Source organism: Salvelinus sp. IW2-2015, linkage group LG5, assembly GCF_002910315.2.
Source record: "Salvelinus sp. IW2-2015 linkage group LG5, ASM291031v2, whole genome shotgun sequence".
NCBI classification, from domain to species: domain Eukaryota; kingdom Metazoa; phylum Chordata; class Actinopteri; order Salmoniformes; family Salmonidae; genus Salvelinus; species Salvelinus sp. IW2-2015.
In genome coordinates, this window is record NC_036844.1 from 10,237,569 (window position 1) to 10,248,318 (window position 10,750).

The 10,750-nt window shown below is 43.2% G+C and overlaps 1 protein-coding gene across 2 annotated transcripts in view; it reads right to left on the bottom strand.

The window, feature by feature from the left end:
- Positions 1–10,133, bottom strand: part of LOC111963890 (fibroblast growth factor receptor 1-A-like) — a 32,096-nt gene extending 21,963 nt beyond the window's left edge. For both annotated transcript variants that reach the window (XM_023987453.2, XM_023987452.2), the window contains exon 1: positions 9,560–10,133. The gene's annotated coding sequence lies outside the window, so the exon portion shown is untranslated. The remainder of the gene's footprint in view (positions 1–9,559) is intronic.
- Between the last annotated feature and the right edge of the window lie 617 nt (positions 10,134–10,750).

Sequence of the window (10,750 nt, forward strand, 5' to 3'; positions counted from 1 at the left end):
CTGGCCAGGGAACAGAACACCATTTGCTTCCAGCCTGCCTGTCAGTGTCACAGTGTTAAAGTCTCATTGAGAAGATGGATCTTGTGTTTAGGTGTGATGAGACCGTTCCAACCCACAAACACACACTGRGAGAGACTAACAAAAGGGAGAGCTGTAAAAACACTCTGTAATATATAATCTCCGTGCTTATGGCAGAACAACCTGACGAAACACTAGACCTGGACATTACTGTAGCTGGCAGTAAGGAAAGGTGTGTGTGGCCATTACTGAGGGTCCGATTCCACAATGAGATCTGTCCTTCGGAGCTGGCAGCCAGTGTGCTCGCGTGTGACAGGATGGTAACCCAGATAGGGAGGTATGTAACCGTGAAGAGTAGAGCGGGAGGTTTATGAAGACATCATTAATGCCCTTCATTAATGCCGCCCGTAACTCAACCCCACACYAACATTAAAGACTCTCTTAAACGAATGAGTCTGTTTGCAGATTTATGAGTTTTACGGTGTAGAGTCTCCATCATACTGCTGGCTAGCAGACAGCAGAGCACAGAGACATCCAAGAAGAGACAGAGTGAGGGAGTAAGAGAGAGATATAGAACATTCTAAGTATGCAGGCTTTTGCTCCAGCACTACTCCAGAGCACGGTAGGAGTAAAAACTTGCAAATCCCCGCCATAGCTCTTCAGCAGGAGGGTTGATCAGCCCTGCCATAGAAGCTAAAAGCTAGTTAACAGCTAACACACCCAGCTCTGTAAACCTCACTGTGGTAGTTATCACACCACCACCACCACAGACACAATTAGAACAGAAATAAGAGTGATTTCTCCCTGGTCTAGCCATGCTGTGTGGCTTCTTTAAATTCTAAAGGAACATTTCAGCAATTTAACAGACACTCTTATACGAAGGGACTTGCTTTCAACTAAAGTAGGGAAGACAACTACCATAAATTATGATCTTCACAAGTACAAATAACTTTAAGAGCAGTGATAATTATTCTGCAGATGCTGTTGAACTAAACGCCATTGGCTCAGCATGTTGGTACTGTGTATAGCTTAGCGATGGACTGTTACAATGACTCCGGAGGTTTGATATGATTCTAAATTGTTGGTCTGAGAGTAGCCACACACACACCCAGGGTGGTGTATAGTCGCTAGGCCAGGAATAGAGCATCACACCAGATCTCTATCGAGGAGAGGGCCTCTACCTATTGGAAACATCTCCCCACTCCCATGCACACTCTCGCTCTAATCTCTTCCTTCCCGCTTCCTCCCCCATACACCCCCTCTTTCCCTCATCTGTTCTTCATCTCCTCCTCACCCCTAACCCACCCCCCCACTCTCTTTCCCCTCTCATCCCTTTAGTTAGATACATTCTAGTTCTCATAAGAATATATTTTTATTCTCCCTCTCTTTCTAGCAGATGTGACCTCTCCGGATTTTCCATTCCGGAAGCCCTCACCTACACACCAGATTTTGCCTCAGATCCGGCCTGRTCCACCCGTCAAAGTAACGCTGTCATAGTAACTATGTCATAGTAACACACCATTTCTCGGTAGAGGCCCACGCCACCAGCAGACTGGAAAACAGATMACGGTGTGTATGTGTAAAGGGGAGCCATGACTAAGGATATGCTACCATTATCAAATCTGTTTTCTTTTTCCCAAATTCCGTTTTGTTTTTCCAGATTTTGTTTCCATGTTTTTTTCTTCAGGTTTTCGCTCTCAAAATCACACTTTTTTTTATTATTATAGAAAAACAACTTAATTTGATGTTTTAAGTCCACAACAATGCTTAAACCACATCAAGAGACCACTTTATGTAGATGTTTTGTGTGTAGTTACTCTTTAATTCCAGTGCACCTAGCAAGAGGCAGTTGTTCAGTGGTGTTTCTGTAGCGGACATGTGGTGGTAGCATAGCAGTGGGAAGTAGGGGTGCTGCAACACCCCCTGATAAATATAAATATTTTCGCAAAAATCCAGCACAAAAAAATATTTTGCCCAAAATGATATTGRTCCTTGCTGAACAGACATAAATACAATTATTCAAAATACTACACCAGAGAGCATAATTTAACTACAGAAAATCTGCTGTCTCAGCCACTGCCTGTCACCAAGGGAGTACCACAAGGCTCAATCCTATGCCCCACGRTCTTCTCAATTTACATCAACAACATAGCTCAGGCAGTATGAAGCTCTCTCATCCGTTTATATGCAGATGATATTAGTCTTATACTCAGCAAGCTTTCTCTACCATTAACCTTGTTCTAAACACCTCCAAAAACAAAGGTCATGTGGTTTGGTAAGAAGAATGCCCCTCTTCCCACAGTTGTTATTACTACCTCTGAGGGTTTAGAGCTTGAGGTAGTCACCTCATACAAGTACTTGGGAGTATTGCTAGATGGTGCACTGTCCTTCTCTCAGCACATATCAAAGCTGCAGGCTAAAGTTAAATCTAGACTTGGTTTCCTCTATCATAATCGCCCCTCTTTCACCCCAGCTGCAAAACTAACCCTGATTRAGATGACCATCCTACCCATGCTAGATTACGGAGAAAAAATGTATAGATCTGGGGYTAACGGTGCTCTCGAGCGGCTAGATGTTCTTTACCATTCGGCCATCAGATTTCCCACCAATGCTCCTTATAGGACACATCACTGCACTCTATACTCCTCTGTAAACCGGTCATCTCTGTATACCCGTCGCAAGACCCACTGGTTGATGCTTATTTATAAAACCCTCTTAGGCCTCACTCCCCCCTATCTGAGATATCTACTGCAGGCCTCATTCTCTACATACAACACCCATTCTGCCAGTCACATTCTGTTAAAGYTCCCCAAAGCACACACATCCCTGGGTCACTCCTCTTTTCAGTTCGCTGCAGCTAGCAACTGGAACGAACWSCAACAAACACTCAAACTGGACAGTTTTATCTCAATCTCTTKATTCAAAGACTCAAAGACTCCTGGCCCGGGTATCCTGGAAGGATATTGACCTCATCCCGTCAGTAGAGGATGACTGGTTGTTCATTAAAAGTGCTTTCCTAACCATCTTAACTTCTCTAGGGTAGGGGGCAGCATTTGGAATTTTGGATGAAAAGCGGGCCCAAAGTAAACTGCCTGCTACTCAGGCCCAGAAGCTAGGATATGCATATCATTGGTAGATTTGAATAGAAAACACTCTAAAGTTTCCAAAACTGTTAAAATAATGTATGTGAGTATAACAGAACTGATATGGCAGGCGAAAACCCGAGGAAAATCCATCCAGGGAGTACTATTATTTTGAAAGGCTGTTTTTCCATTGAAAGCCTATCCACCATACAAAGACTTAGGACCCAGTTCACAATCTCTATGGCTTCTTCTACATGTGGCCAGTCTTTNAAAGGCTGTTTTTCCATTGAAAGCCTATCCACCATACAAAGACTTAGGACCCAGTTCACAATCTCTATGGCTTCTTCTACATGTGGCCAGTCTTTAGGCATTGTTTCAGGCTTTTACTCTGAAAAATGAGGGAGATACAGCACTTTCAATGAGTGGACAGTGGAAATGTCAAGACATGAGTACAGCGCGCGATCGGGAGTGCACCTTTCTTTTACTCCTTTTCTATTGACGAAGCTTTTGTCCGGTTGAAATATTATTGATTATTTATGACAAAAACAACCTGAGGATTGATTTTTAAACATCGTTTGACATGTTTCTACGAATTTTTATTGTACTTTTTTGATTTTTCGTTTGTATGTCGTGACCGCGCTTTGTTACAATGGATTGCTGAACAAAACGCACCAACAAAACAGAGGTTTTTGGACATAAAGAGGGAAATTATCGAACAAAACAAACATTTATTGTGTAACATGGAGTCTTCGGAGTGCAACCATATGAAGATCATCAAAGGTAAGTGATACATTTTATAGCTATTTCTGACTTTTGTTACTCCTCTTCTTGGCTGCTAACTGTTTGTAATGATTTGTCTGCTGGGCGCTGTTCTCAGATAATCGCATGGTTTGCTTTCGCCGTAAAGACCTTTTGAAATCTGACACCGTGGTTGGATTAACAAGAAGTTTATCTTTAAACCCATGTATAACACTTGTATGTTTCATGAAACATTTTTTGAATGGTGCATGCTTATTTAACCTAGAGAGGTTAAATAAGCATGCACCATTCAAAAAATGTAAAACTAAGAACAGATATAGCCCCTGGTTCACTCCTGATATAGCCCCTGGTTCACTCCTGACACAAAAACATCCTGTGGCATACTGCATTAGCATCGAATAGCCCCCGCAATATGCAACTTTTCAGGGAAGTCAGGAACCAATATACACAGTCAGTTAGGAAAGCAAAGGCTWGCTTTTTCAAACAGAAACTTGCATCCTATAGCACTAATTCCAAAAAGTTTTGGGACACTGTAAAGTCCATGGAGAATAAGAGCACCTCCTTCCAGCTGCCCACTGCACTGAGGCTAGGAAACACTGTCACCAACCGATAAATCCACGATAATCGCGAATTTCAATAAGCATTTTTCTACGGCCGTCCATACTTTCCACCTGGCTACCCCTACCCACAGCTCTGCACCCACGCAGCAACTTGCCCAAGCCTCCCCCGCTTCTCCTTCACCCAAATCCAGATAGCTGATGTTCTGAAAGAGCTGCAAAATCTGGACCCGTACAAATCAGCTGGGCTAGACAATCTGGACCCTCTCTTTCTAAAATGATCCGCCGCAATTGTGCAACCCCTATTACTAGCCTGTTCAACCTCTCTTTCATATCGTCTGAGATCCCTAAAGGCTGGAAAGCTGCCGCAGTCATCCCCCTCTTCAAAGAAAAGAAACTCTAGACCCAAACTGTTACAGACCTATATCCATCCTGCCCTGCCTTTCTAAAGTCTTCAAATGCCAAGTTAACAAACAGATCACCGACCATTTCGAAACCCACCCTACCTTCTCCGCTATGCAATCTGGTTTCCGAGCTGGTCATGGGTGCACCTCAGCCACGCTCAAGGTCCTAAACGATATCATAACCGCCATTGATAAAACACAGTTCTGTGCAGCCGTCTTCATCGACCTGGCCAAGGCCTTCGACTCTGTCAATCACCGCATTCTTATCGGCAGACTCAATAGCCTTGGTTTCTCAAATGACTGCCTCCCCTGGTTCACCAACTACTTCTCAGATAGAGTCAGTGTGTCAAATCGGAGGGCCTGTTGTCCAGACCTCTGCAGTCTCTATTGGGGGTGCCACGGGGTTAAATTCTCAGGCCAACACTTTTCTCTGTATACATCAATGATGTTGATCTTGCTGCTGGTGATTCTCTGATCCACCTCTATGCAGACGACACAATTCTGGATACATCTTGCCCTTCTTGGACACTGTTAACAAACCTCCAAACGAGCTTCAAAGCCATACAACACTCCTTCCGTGGTCTCCAACTGCACTTAAATGCTAGTAAACTAAATGCATGCTCTTCAACCGATCGCTGCCCACCCACCCCGCCCGACTAGCACCACTACTCTGGACGGTTCTGACTTAGAATATGTGGACAACTACAAATACCTAGGTGTCTGGTTAGACTGTAAACTCTCCTTCCAGACTCACATCAAGCATCTCCAATCCAAAATTAAATCTAGAATCGGCATCCTATTTCGCAACAAAACCTCCTTCACTCATGCTGCCAAGCATGCCCCCATCTCTTGTTGTGATGTGTGTTTTGTCCTATATTTATATTGTATTTGTTTTTAATTTTTAATCCCAGGCCCCCGTCCCCACAGGAGGCCGTTGCTAGTTAAATAAAGGTTAAATATTATTTTTTTAAACAGCTTATACAAAATAGCTGTAGGTTTAGTTTAATCACAGGCACTTACAGGTGGGAAGGCCGCAATTTGGGCAGCACGTGAGCCAAATATATATTCTATAGAAGGATTTTGGAACCTCTAACCCTGGCACTCTAACTGTTAAACTCATTAGTACACTAACAATGGCTACCAGTCCTGACTTGAATGGGAACTGCCCATCTATGGATCATATATCTATGGTTGTTCGCAGCTGTCAGTTTGCCTTTCACAAATGTATAAAAACAATTGTGAGAAAAACGTAGGCCTACCAATTGGAAAGCAAATGCCTAATGCTGAAAAGAGTGGACTAATCTGTCTGTGGAAGCAAACTATTTTTTTCTCAACAACTTTCAGCGATTCTGAGCAAACAGCATCTTGAGATATTGGCACGAGCGCATCGGGCATTACTGGTGAGTGGCCTATGAATCATTTTCATCATTGGGTGAGTCAGTGTCACTGGAAAGTTTATTTCGTAGCTTAATGTAGCCTACAGTGCATTTGGAAAGTATTCAGAAACCTTGACTTCTTCCACATTTTGTTACGTTTCAGCATTATTCTAAAATAAATGTTTTCCCCCACCAATCTACACACAATACCCCGAATGAGTATTCAGTCCTTTTACTCAGTACTTTGCTGAAGCACCTTCGGCAGCGATTACAGCCTCGAGTCTACTTGGGTATGACGCTACAAGCTTGGCACACCTATATTTGGGGAGTTTCTCCCATTCTTCTCTGCAGATCCTRTCAAGCTCTGTCAGGTTGGATGGGGAGCGTCGCTGCACAGCTATTTTCAGTACTCTCCAGAGATGTTCAATTAGGTTCAAGGCTGGGCTCTGGCTTGGCAACTCAAGGACATTCAGAGACTTGTCCCGAAGCCACTCCTGCCTTGTTTTGGCTGTGTGCTTAGGGTCGTTGTGTTGGAAGGTGTACGTTCGCCCCCAGTCTGAGGTTCTGAGCGGTCTGGAGCAGGTTTTCATCAAGGATCTCTGTACAGTTCTCTGTTRATCTTTCCCTCGGTCTCCCACTCCCTACCGCTGAAAAACATCACCACAGCATGATGCTGCCACCATGCTTCACCATAGGGATGGTGCCAGGTTTCCTCCAGACATGYTGCTTGGCATTCTGGCCAAAGAGTTCAATCTTGGTTTTATCAGAGCAGTGAATCTTGTTTCTCATGGTCTGAGAGTCTTTAGGTACCCTTTAGCAAACTTCAAGCGGGATGTCATGTGCCTTTTACTGAGGAGTGGCTTCCGCCTGGCCACTCTACCATAAAGGCCTGATTGGTGGAGTGCTGCAGTGATAGTTGTCCTTCTGGAAGATTCTCCCATCTCCACAGAGGAACTCTCGAGCTCTGTCAGAGTGACCATTGGGTTCTTGGTCACCTCGCTGACCAAGGCACTTCTCCCCTGATTGCTCAGTTTGGCCGGGCGGCAGCTCTAGGAAGAGTCTTGGTGGTTACAAACATCTTCCATTTAAGAATAATGGAGGACACTGTTTTTGGGGACCTTCAATGCTGCAGAAATGTTTTTTTACCCTTCCCCAGATCTGTGCCTCGACACAATCCTGTCTCGGAGCTACGGACATTTCCTTCGACCTCATGGCTTGGTTTTTGCTTTGACATGCACTGTCAACTGTGGGACCTTATATAGACAGGTGTGTGCCTTTCTAAATCATGTCAAATCAATTGAATTTACCACKGGTGGACTCCAATCAAGTTGCAGAAACATCTCAAGGATGATCAATGGAAACAGGATGCACCCGAGCTCAATTACGAGTCTCATAGCAAAGGGTCTGAATGCTTATGTAAATAAGGTATTTCTGTTTTTTGCTTAAAAAAAAATGGGTTTTGTCATTATAGGGTATTGATAAGGAAAAAATGAATTTAAACAATTGTAGAATAAGGCTGTAACATAATTAGAAAAAGTCAAGGGGTATTTTCTGCAGGGACTGTATATAGACGGGGATTCTCGTTGCCTCTTCAGAAAGTTGCAATAAATACGAATCACTCATGCATTCTGTTGATGTCTTATGATAAACTTGGTCAAATTAATAAACGCTCAAACATTTAGTTGATTGCTTGCTAAGTTAGTCCCGTGTAGCTCAGTTGGTAGWGCATGGCACTTGCAACGCTAGGTTTGTCGGTCCAATTCCCAAGGGGGACAAGTATGAAAATGTATGGACTCAATACTGAAATCACTCTGGATAAGAGCGTCTGCTAAATGACTCAAATGTAAAATGTTCAACATATTGTTGAATTCCATTATAATGTCTGGATTCAGTGTTTTGCGGCCATGGTCTGTCTCCACATCACATATTTTATAGGGCCCTATACCATGAAATGTCCATGGTCCCAAAGTGGGCTACATGAATCATTTGATTGTACAACTATACAACCCAGCTGAAGTACGGTTACATACAGAGGCTGAATGTCTGGAGACAGAGAAGAGGACATGTTGAGAGTAGCACTGGATAACAGCTCACTCTTACCATACACTTCTATCTACCTCTCCACTCTCTCTCTCTATATATATATTTTATTATATATCTCTCTCTCTCTACTCTTCACCCATCTGTCTCTCTTTCTCTTGCTCCTCCCTGAATGAGGCATCTGATATAGAACAGCAATTACAAATTCGCTCCGTTCACAAATTAGTCAGGAGTTCTTACACACACATTCAGCGTCTCTCACTGTTACCCCGGTGAGTAAGATTTCCAACGTATGCATTATGCAAATACACTTGAAACTGAACTCTCACACCATGACATGATTATCATTATTGTGTGTGTGTGGCTATATTACCCTATATGTGCAGATATGAAAATCCAAAATTGTCTTCTGAACATAATGTTCCGGTTTCCCAGACAYAGATTAAGCCTAGTCCTGGCCTAACAATGCTCAATGGAGAATCTCGATTTAAAGTGCTTTTTAGTCGAGGACTAGCTTTAATCTCTGTCCAGGAAACCGGTCCAATAACCTTTTCAGTGCCACGGATCGTGTGGCAATATAACTAATTCAATTCCATTCTATTCATCAGCCGGTGCCAGTTGGTTCCGCGCGTGAGTCACCGGTCAAGCGCGGTGAGTCAACAAAAATCGCATGCATCAGCCAGGTCTCATCAGACGTGACACAAGCGTCATTTACCGTACACCGACACATTTACAGCCACGTCTGTCGGACACAATGTCCCCACATTAGCAGTGACCTGTGACTGACTGCTTGTGCTGTGTTCCTCAGAGAGAGACATGGGTCAAGTATTACCAGCTGGACTCTCCCCTCTGGTTTGTAAATGTGGTCACGTTTGTGTATATCTTATACATTATTAATGGCGCCTTCATAAGCCCTTTATAAGATATATGGATTAATGGTTATAAATCATTTGAAGCATTGTAGTTCATGAAGGGTTCGTTCGTCTAGCTGATAAATCAAGAGGAAACCCTCGGYTATCCAACTAATTCCAAACAAATCCTTTGTTATTGCAGTTACATAGTTATTCAATAGGCTACCACATGCAGGGGCTCTAAAATTCCATAGGCAATTTTTCTTATATAGACTATGCATTTAAAATCTATATGAACATGGTTGACMAGATACCCTACACCTACTTAATTTAAACGTGGCATTGTTTTTATCAAAAGAGCAATGATTCTGAAAAATAATGAACCAATGTTTACAGACCACAGAATGCAAGCTGCATGCAACATTGTGTGACTACAGTCTTGATATTTATTGCATTGCATTGGTGTCTCACCTGCGTTTCTGATCCTTGTGKAACTACCCTCGAGGAGGTAGGATAGGAATTAAATGTCCGATTCCTTTGATGCCTTCAAGTCACAACTCCCGAAAAAACATCGATATTTTTCCGAGTTCAAATAGAGTGGCGCGGCAAAGCCACGCGTAATGGACGTTGACTGCGGAGTATGGTGCGGTCTCTCTTTCTACCTTCCAACAATGTTTTAAAACTAAGACTTTCAGTTCGAATACAACATAATTTAGTTGTTTATCCGTTTCAGTAAACCTCAAGGCATTTTAGTTTACTCCAAATGTGCCTATTCCTGCCTGGAGAAAACGTCGGAACTCCGACCGTTTTCTGTATTGTCTTGGAACGGTCGAATAAAGTCGCGAAAAAAACGTTTGCACAATCCTGCAACCTAATATTTTGCTAAAATTATATATATATATTTTAAGTCAACAACGCAGAGATGTACTGTATTTTGTGAATAGCATGTGAGGTGAAGTGGCTGGCAACTTCAACTAATATATTTCAGAGCAGCGAATTCCAACTCCCTGCAGGCAGCGTCTGTGACCTCCCCAAAAAACTTCGCACCGCGCAGTGTGTGCGTTGTATGCGCGTGTTTGGGAGGAGGGGGTTACAGAGCTGGGAGATTCTGAAGGAGACCTCCCCCTTCCCTGCTTGTCGCCCCACCCTCCGTCTCAATTGCAGGAACTCCAAATTATTTTAGCCTACACTGTAAACCTGTTGGTCTGTCCCAAATAAAACAGAGTTCTCTACTGACTTGACTGACCAAAACACGGCATAATTTGGAAATAGACAGTAGCCTATGTTTGTTTGTGTTTTGGCAACATTCTCATAGGCATTGATTACTCATCGTTGTTGTCCACTGCATTTTTAACTATGACCTAACAGGGAAATTGCCTTCATATCTTGTTGGAGGYAGAGCCCTGCTGTGTGAGTTTGTGAGTTGTGGGGGAAGGGGGGCTGACTGGCTAAGCAGTGATGTAACTGGGCCTGGTCTAAGTAGGTTATACAGTTGATTAAAATAAGAGGAAAGCTATGCCGAGAGAGAAACACACACACACTTTTATGTTCTGTCTGCGTCCATTTACAGGAAACCTTTGGGATGGGATACTGTATGTTGGCTGGCTACAGTAGGAATGGCTGTTTTATAATTAGCAGTAAATGCTATTGGGCTGTGATGAA